We start from the raw sequence: 14,134 nt of genomic DNA, 5'->3' as shown, positions 1-14,134 counted from the left end.
AAGAAGCCATTAAGTTACGTCTGTAATTCAATTTCTTAAACAACACCTAATGTTTATTTGTATGACCTTTCCTGAAAACTATTTCATATAAAAGAACAAAACAAGAATCTACTGGCCACCTCCTCTCAAAAGTCCCAAGGCCCTCCTACATTTTATTGGTCCTACATTTTAGGTGCAAATAGAAATACTCAAATGGTTGCTCTAAGCAATGCCAGGACAGCTGATCTAATGTAAGAGACCTTTTGAGTCTTGACTCAGAAGGGATGTTCTATCAGATAGATTAATATGAAGAGTCATCTAATATTACGCTCACTGAACTGAAGACAGCATGTCCAGGAAATGGAACTGTAAAACTGTAACACGTATCTTCCCCTGGTTATAACAGCTTTCAAAAGCTTCACAAAACAAGTTCAGCCTTAACTACCCAAAAACACTGATTCAGTAAAATCCCATCTCAACTTTATTGGTTAATTGCTAAAGATTCCAGGACAGCTGCTCCTTTACTCTTGCATCCCAACCCTTAGGCCCTTCATCCACACAGCCCTCTCCCCACAACTACAAGAACACAAAAATACTAGAAATTCAGATACTCAAATCACTTTAAAACCAGACAGGTTTAGAGCTGTGGCCTTCTAACTTCTTAAAATCACATCGCACATTAGGAAATATTTTCACATTGCAATCCAATAAGAACAATTATGTATGTATACATGCACGCTTATATACATACAGTAAATAAACATACAATTCAGCAAAAATTTCACTAAATACTTAACCTTATGTTATGTGATATATAATGCTATTTTTTTCTACTCTGGTCTATTTCATTTGTTTTAATGCTAATCAGACACATTAAGTGGATTTCAAAACTCCCTTATGGGTCCAGATCCAGTTTGCAAAGCACTGGCATAGAAACAAATCTTTACAATTCTCAGTTTCTAATAAAGCAGGGGTCAATAACCTAATTTCTCATGTAGAATTAGAAATAATTGTGGCTCAACCTGTCTGGGCTAAACATCAAGAATCTTTAAGCTAAACTTGCTATCCTCAGATTCCTGCACATAAAACAGTATCACACTACCAAATAAATTCATCATGTACATACTAACATGTTAATTTTATGCACTATTTGATTCAAACAGTATTAAACACAACACAATGCTAATGTCGATCCTTTAAGGCACAGGTGCTTAGAACCCAGGATCAGCTTCAGGTAGTCAGGTAGAATGGCTGACATTAGATGCAAATGTTTTATATGTCTGTTTTCCTGGAGTCTTTGGTTCTCAGGTTCTCTAAAATGCCCTTAAGCCCCCAAAAAAGGTTGAGAATACTTCTGTTGAGATTAGGTACTTCCAGCTGTGGACACACCTAAACGCAGGCAGGAATATAGGAAGAGCCAACACCAACAGGATATCTGCTTCTAACACCTAATAGTTTTCTTCCTAAAGTCTTTTGTCAGCTTGGCTACCACCAACCAACAACTTAAAGCAAATACTTACAAACCACAAAGGAAGAAGACTATTTTACCTAGAGTGGGACAAGTTTGGGTCTGGGCTAGTCCACAAAGGAAGGACACCCTCCTCACTGTATCAGACTCTGCAAAAGGGAGGCCTCTTATTCTAGGAGCATCTGAGACCTAAGTGTTTGCTTCCTTACTCCTTGACTGCAAGGCACTTTGAGCATTTAGCCTTTTCTTATACACAGGCACTCAATAACCACTTTTTCAAGACAGGATGAAGAAGAGGTGATTTATGTGTTTTAACGTAGAACTATGTAAAATATAACTTATCTGAAGTGAGACCACTATTAACAACAAAATTTTCAAAGTCGTAAGAAGCCATCATTTTACCCCCATCACTCTTTCACATGATGTTTCCATAGGTGAATAAACAACAAATTTCCTTTCTTTTATTAGGAAGAACTAAACTACAATCATCTTAATGTTCGGGGTGAAGTTTCACAGCTCTCTCTTACCAACTTCCTATCCTCAGTGAGGCATTACTAACCCTCCCTACATTCAGTTTTGCACGTGTAAAACGGGATAACACTATGTCCTACCTTAAAGTATCAGGTGAAGATTAATAGGTCAATAATGTTAGCCATTTTTCTTGGCTAAAATTTACTTCATTTAAGTAATTCGATCTTATTTTCAACTAATACTTTACTAGAGTTTGGGATCCTTTCTGTATCTTTATTATCTCAATGCAAGGATAACCCAGCCAATTATTTTAAAGCTGTTTCTAACAAATGAGCTGTGGAATCTGATATGTTTACCCTCATGGAGTTTAGCAACAAAACTATGGTCTCTTAAAAATCCTAAAACCTAATTCCTGCAACACAACACTGTGCTGTTCGAAAGTGGAGACTCCACAGCCCTGCCCAAGACTGACTCAGACTGTGCCAGGGTGGAAGCCAGGGTCTGCACTGTTAGCAGGCCCTTCTGCCTCAGCTTGTCCTAAGGTGACGATACTTCTGTCCCCTGTGAACGCCCACCTCGGCAGAGGAAGGCTTCCCGATCAGTGAGATGGCAGGCTGACTACTGGCCCCCACCTGAGCTTTTTCTAAAAGAACGCGTTACAAATACTCTAGGAGTTGACTAAAAAGACACAAAGTCTCTCCCCACCCCTTCTTTGTGCAGAAGGAGGGTATTTATTAACTATTAGTGACTCACTCTGACCCTTACCCACCTTCGGGCTGCTTTAATCACTACCCAAAAATTCTAAAGGAGAAATATTCAAGTGTTATGGCTTAATTAAAAATAACTTCTGGGGAAAACTAGGTGAGTGTACAAGAGACTTCTCTGTACTATCTCTGCAACTTCCTGTGAATCCATAAAAAGTTTTTAAAATAGCTATCTTCTTAATAACTTAGGAGTAACAAGTGCCAAAATTTTGAGGGAGAATAGTGGGGCTTAATAGTCATTTTGTGTCAAGGCAAGAGAAAATCACTATGAAAAAGAATCCTCGGCTAATATAAAGGTGAAACAAATGTAAATGTATCTAAGCCAGAATTCAAAATGTGGCTATTATAGGAAGTACGATATTTCTGGTATTTGGGTTCTACTTTAGATGTGAATTTTATTGATGACTAAAATTCAGTAACAGCTTTGCCTAAATGAAGCCTTTATTCACCCACTGATAAGCTTTACAGAATTATGGTATTTGCTCAAGATTTCTAGCATTACCAATCAATCCTATAGCTAACTATGCCTCATTTTTTGGAGTGAAGCTCGTAACAATCATCCAAATTCCCTTTCCAAAGGAATACAACAAACTAAAAATTTTTACCAACAACTCCATTTTTTTTAAGTCAGATATATTTAGAATTCTTACCTCTTACCTCTGAAAGTGTTTTTAAAATGCTGATGTAGTGTCCATCAGCCTTAACTTCACAGCAAACTCAATCAACTCATCTCTTGACCTTAGATTACATTATTTTCCTTCCTGTTTACAACAGTTTAATAGTGCTCAACTGATTCTCATTTTCTTCCCTCAATTCTGGTTGCCAAGCTTCAACTGCAGGAGGAAATTCTTTTTAAAATATTATACATTAAAAATAAAGAAACAGGGCCGGCCCGGTGGCATAGTGGTTAAGTTCCCACGCTCCACTTCAGCAGCTCGGGGTTCACAAGTTCAGATCCCAGGCACAGACCCAGCACCACTCATCAAATCACGCTGTGGCAGTGTCCCACATAAAGTGGAGGAAGATTGGCACAGATGTTAGCTCAGGGCCGATCTTCCTCACCAAAAAAATAAATAAATAAAAATAAAGAAACAAAAAACTAAGGTATTACAAACTTTAGGCTACCAAACAGAGGTCCTGAGGAATTCAACACTCAGGAAAAAAGTTCAGGAGGGTTAGTTGAGACAGACCCCAACATTCTGGCTGGACCAAATCTCTATCCAATAAACAGATCAACAGAAGAGAAGAAGAATCCTTCCCCTCCCAGAATTGTTCTCCTCTTACAGAGTCTGCAGTAGGAAAAAATTATGTGCAATTAACCACTTGAAAAATAGTATCCAGATTTATTTCATTTCAAGCAGATGATTTCAGAAACAACCTCTCCTTAAATTAGCAAGATTAAATTATAAAGGGAGGAAAACTGTGAAGCAAGCTTATTTCGGTTCATATTTCATCTCTGTGAGATTGGTTATTATGTCAAAGTTTAATCTCAGGATAAATGAAAGAAATTCAATAGTCAACTACATGCAACAGAAAATCTTACAAAATAAACGTACATCTGTGCCTGAAAAAATTAAAACTATGAGCTAGCACACCCACTTCTGGGTGTATACCTAAAATAATTGAAAACAGGGTCTCAAAGAGATATTTGCACACCCATGTCCAAAGCAGCATTATTCACAATAGCCAAAAGGTGGAAACAACCCAAGTGCCCATCAATTGATGAATGGATAAAATGTGGTATATACATACAATGCAATATTATTCGTAGTTAAAAAGGAAATCTTGTGGCCGAGTGGTTAAAGTTCTGCACACTCCACTTCAGTGGCCGGAGTTTGCAGGTTCAGATCCCACGCGTGGACCTACACCACTCATCAGCCATGTTGTGGTGGCATCCCACATACAAATAATAGAGGAAGACGGGCAAAGATGTTAGCTCAGGGCTAATCTTCCTCAAACAAAAAGAGGGAGATTGGCAACAGATGTTAGCCCAGGACCAATTTCTCACACCCCCCAAAAAAGGAAATCCTGTCAAATGCTACAGCATGGATGAACCTTGAGAACATTATGCTAAGCGAAATAAATCAGTCACAAAAAAACAAATACTGTATGATTGCACTGACATAAGATATCTAAAGTAGTAAATTCATTGAAACACAAAGTAGAATGGCGGCTGCCAGGGGCTAGGGGGAGGGGAAAATGGGGAGTTGTTTAACGCATATAGAGTTTCTGCTTTGCAAGATGAAAAAGTTCTAGAGATCTTTTTCACAATAATGTGAATGAACTTAACACTACTAACTGATCTATACACTTAAAAATGGTTAAGATGGTTTATGTTACGTGTCTTTTTTGCCACAATTAAAAAACTTTTCAAACTGTGTATCTACTAATGTAGAGGAGAAAGTTTGATGAGAAACAGTGAATTTCATGGTGGCAAAGGAATTATCAGCTCAAGAGAAATAACAGTCAGTGCCCTGGAGAATGACAGGACAACATGCCGCCCTAAGCGAGAATCTCAGGGAACACGTCAAAGACGCCACACGCCTGCGCTGTGCTGCTGCGAGAACAGCACTGCCCGCGCAGCCTGAGCCTCTCATGAGCAAGGAGCAGGCGACCCTACGCCAGGAATAGCCCCTATTACATGTATTCTTTATTATCCTGCAACCAAATGCAATGCACAATCATTTACTGGAGGAGGAAAAAAGTTTTAATGGACATTACTGGCAAAATTCACAAAATAATGAAATACGGGCTGCGAATTTGATAAAGCACTGTCAATGGTTCTTGAATTTGAAAACTGTATTGTGGTTACGTCTGAGAATATCTTTATCTTAGGACATAATTGCTCAAGTGTTAGGGGGTAAAGGAGGACGACGTGTGCAACCTATTCCCTAACAGTTCAAGAAGAAACTGTGTACACCAAGAATGATAAAGCACGTGGCGAAATGTTAAAACTCAGTGTACGTTGTTATAGACCTTTATGATTTCAACAAAATAACTGAAAAACAAATTAGTGAATCTAGATAGACTTTATAAGAGTTCTCTATGTTTGAAATTATTTCAAAATAAAGTTTAAAAAACTAGTTTTTAAAAAGTATAATCTTAAATACAGTTTACCTCAGTTCCACCAAAAATACTGTTTTATATACTGTTAATCAAAGTATACAAAAAAGAGGGGCCACCCCCTGCCCAGTGGTTGAGTTCCCGGCTCTGCTTTGGTGGCCCAGGGTTTCACCAGTTCAAATCCTGGGCCGGACATGGCACCACTCATCAGGCCACGCTGAGGTGGTGACCCACATGCCACAACCAGAAGGACCCACAACTAAAATATACAGCTATGTACTGGGGGGCTTTGGGGAGAAGAAGGAAAGACAAGAAAAAAGAAAAAAGAAAATTTGTCCTACTTGAGCATAAATGTCAGCAAACTCACCTCAAGTGCCACTAAGCACAAACTCTACATTGGAATGCAAGTATGCTAATTATCGGAGAGTATAAAGCGAGGTCCCAGCTGTGGGGCCCAACTTCAGGAGTGACCAGAAGGCACCAGTCCCTGCCACAAGGCTGCAAGCGCAGAGGGAAAGGAACCCCCGCAGATGGCGCTCAGGAGGGTGCTCTGCAGGAACAGACCACGCCCAGAAGCGCCTAGCAGATTAAGAGAAGAGTGGTTACCTATTTTTGAATGTTGGTAACCAACTTAAGTTGGTTTACAAAGTAAAACACTGAGCAGGTGAGGCAACAACCACGAGGACCAACGCAGCACAGAAAGCGCCATCAGCAGCCTGCTGCCCTCCTCCACAGGAGCCAGGCAGGAGGCTTCAACAAGCCCTGAAGTAACAGTGGTCGCAGCCGAGAAGCGGGGGGCAGAAGAGGCTGTGCACGAGGGCGGGCATCATTAGCAGGGTCAGGGAGAGTGCAAGGAGGGAGAACGCTAGTTTCTGGAGAGGAGGTCAGTCAGGATGTCTGATTACACAGTGACGGGAATGAAAGCGTCCAAACCATTTTGTTAAAAACTGAAGCTCAGCTATGCTTGTCTGGTCCCATCATTCAGTAAGTACAAGGAAGAGCACAAAAATACCTTCCTTTCCCTAACTTTGAAATGTGTCATTCTCAAGGGTGAGCCCTTTTCAACTGTTTTAAAAGCATCCAAGCAGCAGAGACTTTAAGGACTCAATTTCCCTGATGAGACTGTAACTTCTCTTCGTGAGAAGGCCCACCATTCCTCACTAGCCATCGGCCCAGGGATTAGTGGGAACACAGGAATGAGCTGTCTCCCACTCTCCATTCATGCAAGAAGCTCCTAGTTCTCTCACTCCCTCGTACAGTAATTGTCATCCTTCCTCATTAAGCACAAGGAGGAAGTTATATTTCACCAGTGTTATCTGAAGCTTCTACAGTCTCTCAAGGTATTTTAAAGATGCAGATTAAACTGTGGGCCACAATACAATGAATTTAAGTTAAGTGGCTATTCAAGCAAGCCCATATTAACTGACTATAATAGCTGTTGTCATTCATCCTACTTCTGCTACTCAGTAGCTACTGCATAAAATAGAATAATAGTTAACACTTACTATATGGCAAGTACTATTCTAAATATGTACTCATTTACATTAATTGATATAATCATCACAACAGCCCTATTAAAGTACTATTATTATCCCCATTTTACAGTTGAGGAAACTAAAGAACAGAGAGGGAAAGTGACCTCTCCAAGACGACACAGCTAGTAAGCAGTAGAACCAGGATAGAAATGCAGGCAGTCAGCCCAAAGTCGGGTTCTTAACTACTGCCTGCCCTCATCTCATCAAGTTACTTGAGCGCTCTTCTCGACCTCGCTTCCCCACGAAGGGAGTGGAGCAGCTAGCAGGTCCACACGCTCTTTTCTGAATTCTATGGATGTAGACAGGCTTCAGAATTTGTAATTTTTCTGGTTTGCAAAAGATAATAAGCACCCTATTATCAAGCGTATTAACATTTCAGCAACTAAACGAAAGGACATTCACACTAAACGGGATAAATAGACTTAACAGCCTCACATAATTTCAGGTTAGGATAGGTTTTGCCACCAAAAAAAGTATCAAAAAACTAACAAAAGTTCAGTTTTCAGAGCTTTTTGGATTTTGGAATTGCAATTAAGTAACATGATAGAACTGTCAGCGTGATTAAATAAAAATGGGGGCCGGCCTGTGACCGAGTGGTTAAGTTTGCCTGCTCTGCTGCAGCGGCCCGGGGTTTCGCTGGTTCGGCTCCTGGGCGCAGACATGGCTCTGCTCATCAGGCCACGTTGAGGCAGCGGCCCACATGCCACAACTAGAAGAACCCACAACTAAAATATACAACTGTGTACTGGGGGGATTTGGGGAGAAAAAGCAGGGAAAAAAAAAAAGATTAGCAACAGGTGTTAGCTCAGGTGCCAATCTTTAAAAAAAAAAAAGATTAAATAAAAATGTACATAATTGCTTACCATACGGGCTAGTACACAGTAAGCAGGCACAATATATGGTAATTATTATACTAAAATTAAAATTATTCCATTTTATTAACTGTAATTGAATAGATGATGTATTTAACTGAAAGCCCCAAGTATTACAAGGGTTCTGCAGGAATTCTGGGTGCCCAAACGGTGAGGAGAGGAGGACGACGACTAGCAGCATAAAAACAAAACATGCTCCAGTGATGAACCAGAGTACCAGGAAACATCTTCCTGCAGTAACTGGTGGGGAGGGAGCTGCAGCAAAGTCTTAAAAGGAGGGCACCCAGTGGTGCAGTGGTCAAGTTCGCATGTTCCACTTCAGCGGCCCGGGGTTCGCTGGTTTGGATCCCGGGTGCGGACATGGCACTGCTTGGCAAAAGCCATGCTGTGGTAGGCGTCCCATGTATAAAGTAGAGGAAGATGGGCATGGATCTTAGCTCAGGGCCAGTCTTCCTCAGCCAAAAGAGGAGGATTGGTAGTAGTTAGCTCAAGGCTAATCTTCCTCAAAAAAAAAAAAAAGTCTTAAAAGAACACTCTCTAGCCATAACAATTTACTCAAATCTTCTTAAAAAAGTCTATTCAATACTCTTTTATAAAAACCACAGATAGCTTTTGGAGGTGGGAAAAAAACAGGTTAAACACTAATAATTTAGATGTTAAGCTCTCAATCATATACCTTCAAACAATCCTCTAAAAAAACTTAACCTGGATAAATAGGTTTTGAAATAAAAATGGAAACAACTATAGTAGAGAAAACACATGCTTCGGTCTATTTAAAAGCAAAAATAGCAATAACAGCTGTATAGTATTCAAATTATTTAACTTCCTAATAGTAAATTCTTCTTTTAAAATAACCATCCAAAAAAATGATAATACCCACAAAGTGGCAAAGTATTTTTAAGAGTAGACAAATGTTGACTTCACTTGCATACATCACCTACAGAAACATACTAGACATTTTCCCAAGAAAATGAACACTGGTATGAAAGGATCTTTTTAATTATGAATGTAAGTACTCATCACAGTCTTCAAACACTTGGACACAATTCCCTTGGTCCTGGCTCTAAGATACCAATAAGCAGTTTTAAGTTTTCTATGTTTGCCATTATGATTTCTATGTACTTTCACTATTTCTTTTGTAGCATGTCCAGTAGGTCCACCACACAGAGGTCTAAATATTTCTCAACAGATGGGCTTTTTTAAAAAGGCACCTTATTCAATTTATTTCACTATTCCTATTCTACCAAAAACAGGTAGTCCTTACTGTATGTTAGTCTTTAAATTGTTTTCCAATTTGATCATCTAGCACTCAATGAATGCTGATCCTGTGCTCAACGAGCTTCAAATCTGACATTCTGTGATTCGTCTAATGAACAACGGAACTCCACTGTTACCAGAGCCAGGCCAACCAAGGCAAACCATTTAATTTAACACCCAGGACCACATAAGAAGAAGAAACCGCATTTCCAAAAATGCCCAGAGTTCATAAATTGAACTCAAGAGCAGTTCATATTTTAAAAGCGGCAGCTGTCGCCTGGTTGAGGAGTGAGGAGCAGAGCTCCATTACTTCTATCCACTAGGGTAACTCCCCACCAAAACCATAATGTAAATGGCAATGGTAAAATATAATTAAGTGTATTAGAATTAGAACAGGATTTGTTTTCAAATCTTAGAGAATTGTGTATCCACCGTCTAAAAAGGCATCTTCAATATATCTACTTATATCCGCCACTTAAAATTTTAGGCTATTTACTTAATCTCTCTGAGCCTTGGTGTCTTTATCTGTGAAATGGGGATTAACAGAATTTACTTCATTGGATTTTCCAGAGTAAAATGAAACAATGTATACAAAGTGTTTGGCACACTGCCTAGCATTAAGAGTGGGAAATACATAGTAGCTATTATTAATTACAGAAAGGAAAGCTTGGCAACCTCCCTAGATGGCGGGAATAGGCAGAAAAGTGAAATCAAATATTAGCTATGTTTTTAAAGCTGAAAACCACAATTCTATTGTAAGCTGACTATATATAATTGGTCCCAAGGGGAAGAGATGAAAATTATGAACTACTTAAACTGCTAGTGGGCAACCAGATTTAAGAAACCATTTGCAAGTCTAATCACCAGTTCTGCAGTAATGATCAGGATCTGCCACCCAAGTGGCCCATCCCCACAGGTACTGCTTACTTTGTAATTACATCACAATCAAAATTAACCAGTAACTTTTAAAATAGATTTAGCAAATTTATAGTCCTACTATTTTGGCAAAACTACCCCCTAAAAATCAGTTATCTCCAAATATGGCTCAAAAATCATCTGAATCAGAATCACCTTGGTAAAAATGCAAATTGGTGGAGTGGAGCTCAGAAATCTTAAGCAATTTGTTTTGAGGACCACGGCCCAAAAGTGTTTAGCAAAAACATTCTATATTAAATTCATCCAGACTGTAACTTAACCTCCACTTTCTTTCTTGCAAGATCTACCAGTACTAGAGCAAGCTCTGTTCTGCTGGGAACGTGTGCCTGAATTAATTTGAGAATTTAGGGAGAACAGGACAAATAAATAAGGCTGCACTTCACAGGCACAACAACTACTAAGAACATTTTTCATTTTTTCATCAATGTGTAATTTACTCAGCCATAACAAGAGTTGAGTACATAATACAGAAACTCTATAACAACCACCCACAGGAAAACTGATCTTAGCAAAATTAAACCTAGTTTCATCCAGGGCTTTGCTTTAAAACAGTACACAGTGAAGTATGGTCTTATTCACAAATAAAAGGCTGAAGATACACCTCATTAGAAACCACAAGTCCAACAAAACATGCCTGAAATAGTCTGTGTATAACACATCTAGTTATTTACTTTATAAAATTTAGTTATAAAATTTATTTTTAATACCATAATGTTAAGGATTCTCTACACTCAAACTAAGTGCCTTTTTTTTAAAGATTTTATTTTTTCCTTTTTCTCCCCAAAGCCCCCCAGTACATAGTTGTATATTCTTACATAGTTGTGGGTCCTTCTAGTTGTGGCATGTGGGATGCCACCTCAGCATGGCCTGATGAGCAGTGCCATGTCTGCACCCAGGATCTGAACCGGTGAAACCCTGGGCAGCCGAAGAGGAGCGCGCAAACAACCACTTGGCCACGGGGCCGGACCCTCAAACTAGGTTTTAAATGTCCAACAACTAACCACTTCCAAAGGAAGAAAACTCATTGCAGTCCAACATGGGATGGAAGAGCTCACTCTCAATGCAGTATGCACACCAGCAGTGGACGTCCTAGTGCTGTCTGGGTTAGAAAGGGATTGGCACCTGCCTCTATGCTACCTTGCTGTGGGAACCCTGTATCAACACCTTGAGATACAAGCAGAATAACCACCCAAAAATATTTAAGTGTTTTAAATATGTGCAACTCAACACAATCATTCAAGCATTCTACTTGAGGCCTAAATTCTCAACCTGGAAGCTTAGTATAAGCTACTGATACCACTACTCACTGCTTCACCAGAATGGCTGTATATTTTTCCCACCAAAAGTAGGGCTATTGCACCATACGTTTGTTTCATGGTCTCTGTAAAGAAAAGAAATCATTGTCTTGGTTTATATTTCCTTAAAAAACAAGTAAATTTTCTACAAACTGTTTTAAGAATTTAGTAAAATCTGCAGTTTTCTAAAGAAATCACCTCAATTCTTTTTAATGCAACAGTACCCCACATATAGACACAAAATGTCAATGTTTGTAAAAGATCAATTCTGAAATACAATGAGCTACCTTTAATAAGTATGTATCACAAAATTAAAATCACAAGGGTTTTTAAGCATAAGCATTTACTTCATGATTCTTTTATTCATATCCGGTCCAAAAAAATGGAATTCAGACAGATTTTTCAGGATTTCAAAGTGGCTTTATAACTATTTTCTAAGATGTGAAGAACAGTAATAAACAGTTTAAATGATCCCTCTGTGTAGGAAGAAACGCTAGGTCCCCGTAAATACTGTCCCTTCAGGTGCAGATGGAGAAGGCTGAGAAACTACCTTTTCAGAAACCTGAGCTGAAGGCTTCTGCCCTTTGCAGATAATCTGGACCGGTTAAATGTGTCTATGTTTGGAATTACTAAAGTTGGAGGTGTGTGTAAGGGATAGATCTTAATGTTTGCAGGCAAGCAAGAGGTACCCATATCATTTCTGCTGACCCAAAACAAGGGACAGGTTTTCAAAGGAGGCCCTCAGAGGACTGAGGTTGTTGTCCCTTCAGTTTGCTTCTGAAGGAAAAGAACTATTTGTTGCTTTTTTAAGGAAGATTAGCCCTGAGCTAACATCTGCTGCCAATCCTCCTCTTTTGCCTGAGGAAGGAGGGCCCTGAGCTAACATCCATGTTCATCCTCCACTACTTTATATGTGGGACGCCTACCACAGCATGGCTTTTGCCAAGCGTTGCCATGTCTGCACCCGGGATCTGAACTGGCGAACCCTGGGCAGCCGAAGCAGAAAGTGTGCACTCAACCGCTGCGCCACCAGGCCGGCCTCTGGAAAAGAACTATTTTAAAAACATTTTAGAAATGCATCCAAGGGGATGCAACTGGAAAAAAAATCCATCATGTGGAAAATTCTCCCAAAGTCTATGGTTTAACAAATAAACTACAAGGGAATAAAAGTAATGTCAGGAGAACTATCGATGAAAAACTTACGAAACTTAGCAACCAGCTGCAATCTATAAACTTTACTTGGATCCTAATTTGAACAAAACTTAGGTGTTAATTGAGATGTTAATTTTGAGGTGATTTGTAAAATTTTTACTGACTAGATATATGATGACATAAAGCATTGTTGCTATTATTTTAGGTGTGATAATAGCAGAGTTATAATTTTTTAAGTCCTTATTTTTTTAAAGATCTATACCAACATATTTATGGTAAAGTGATATGTTTAGGATTTGCTTCAAAAGAATTCAGTGGAGGTGAGCACAGGATGAAACAAGTTTGGCTAACAGCTGATCAATGTCAAGGCAAAGGCGATGGCGACATGGAAGTTCATTTCCCATAATAAAAACTTAAACGGGGGCCGGCCTGTGACCAAGTGGTTAAGTTCATTCGCTCTGCTTCGGTGGCCCAGGGTTTCACCAGTTTGGATCCTGGGCACGGACCTAGCACAGCTCATCAGGCCATGCTGAGGCAGCGTCCCACATAGCACAACCAGAAGGACCTATGACTAGAATATACAACTATGTACTGGGGCGCTTTGGGGAGAAGAAGGGAAAAAAAAAAAAGATTGTCAGCAGATATCAGCGCAGGTGCCAATCTTCAAAAAAAAAAAGTTAGACAAAAATTCTGGTACAACCACTGATTTATTATTCTGTCTAAAATAAGCATTAAGACAGTTTAGCAACCTGAAGGAATGCATATTATTTAACACTAAATGAAGAAACAAATTTACCTGTCAAAATTTCAAAAGCATAAGGTTAGGAAGAGAAGATTATAGGAAAACATAACTGAATTTGGGGGTTAGTTGATTATTTTTATCTGCTGGTATCACACTGTTGTCATTAGATATTGCTCATGAATTCACGAGGAGGCAGGTAATTCAAATTACCTAAGAGAGCTGGGTATAAAACAATAGTGGAGGAGTCTAGAGACCACATGGCTCACCTGAAAAGTATTCAGTTTGAAATAAATACTATGCTACATAAAATCTGTTTTTAACCAGATGTTCAAATATCCTCATTTTTAGGGTGACCACATCATTTATTGGCCAAAGCAAGCTACTCTGAAGAAAGAAAGGAGGAAAATGTAACAGTCAAACCAGGATGGTACCAAAAAACCAGACCACCAGGTCACCCTATTCACTTTACAAACATGTAAACAGAGGCATAAAGTTGGTTTGCTGGTTTGTGTCTAAATGAACTGTCTAAAGTCAAAATGAATTAACCTCATAAGAATTAGAGGGACTGGAGTCCAGAGAGGCACAGAGATTTGCCTAAAG

At 39.2% G+C, this 14,134-nt stretch overlaps 1 protein-coding gene across 9 annotated transcripts in view; it reads right to left on the bottom strand.

The window, feature by feature from the left end:
• The window catches only part of PWWP2A (PWWP domain containing 2A), a 33,785-nt gene that overhangs the window by 15,927 nt on the left and 3,724 nt on the right, over positions 1-14,134 (bottom strand). The window contains exon 2 of one of the 9 annotated variants that reach the window (XM_023617304.2): positions 11,653-11,726. The exons of the other annotated variants lie outside the window; for them this stretch is intronic. The gene's annotated coding sequence lies outside the window, so the exon portion shown is untranslated. The remainder of the gene's footprint in view (positions 1-11,652; positions 11,727-14,134) is intronic. 9 annotated transcript variants of the gene reach the window in all.

The sequence above is a fragment of the Equus caballus genome, chromosome 14 (genome assembly GCF_041296265.1).
Source record: "Equus caballus isolate H_3958 breed thoroughbred chromosome 14, TB-T2T, whole genome shotgun sequence".
NCBI lineage: Eukaryota > Metazoa > Chordata > Mammalia > Perissodactyla > Equidae > Equus > Equus caballus.
This window is presented reverse-complemented; position numbering and strand designations above follow the sequence as displayed.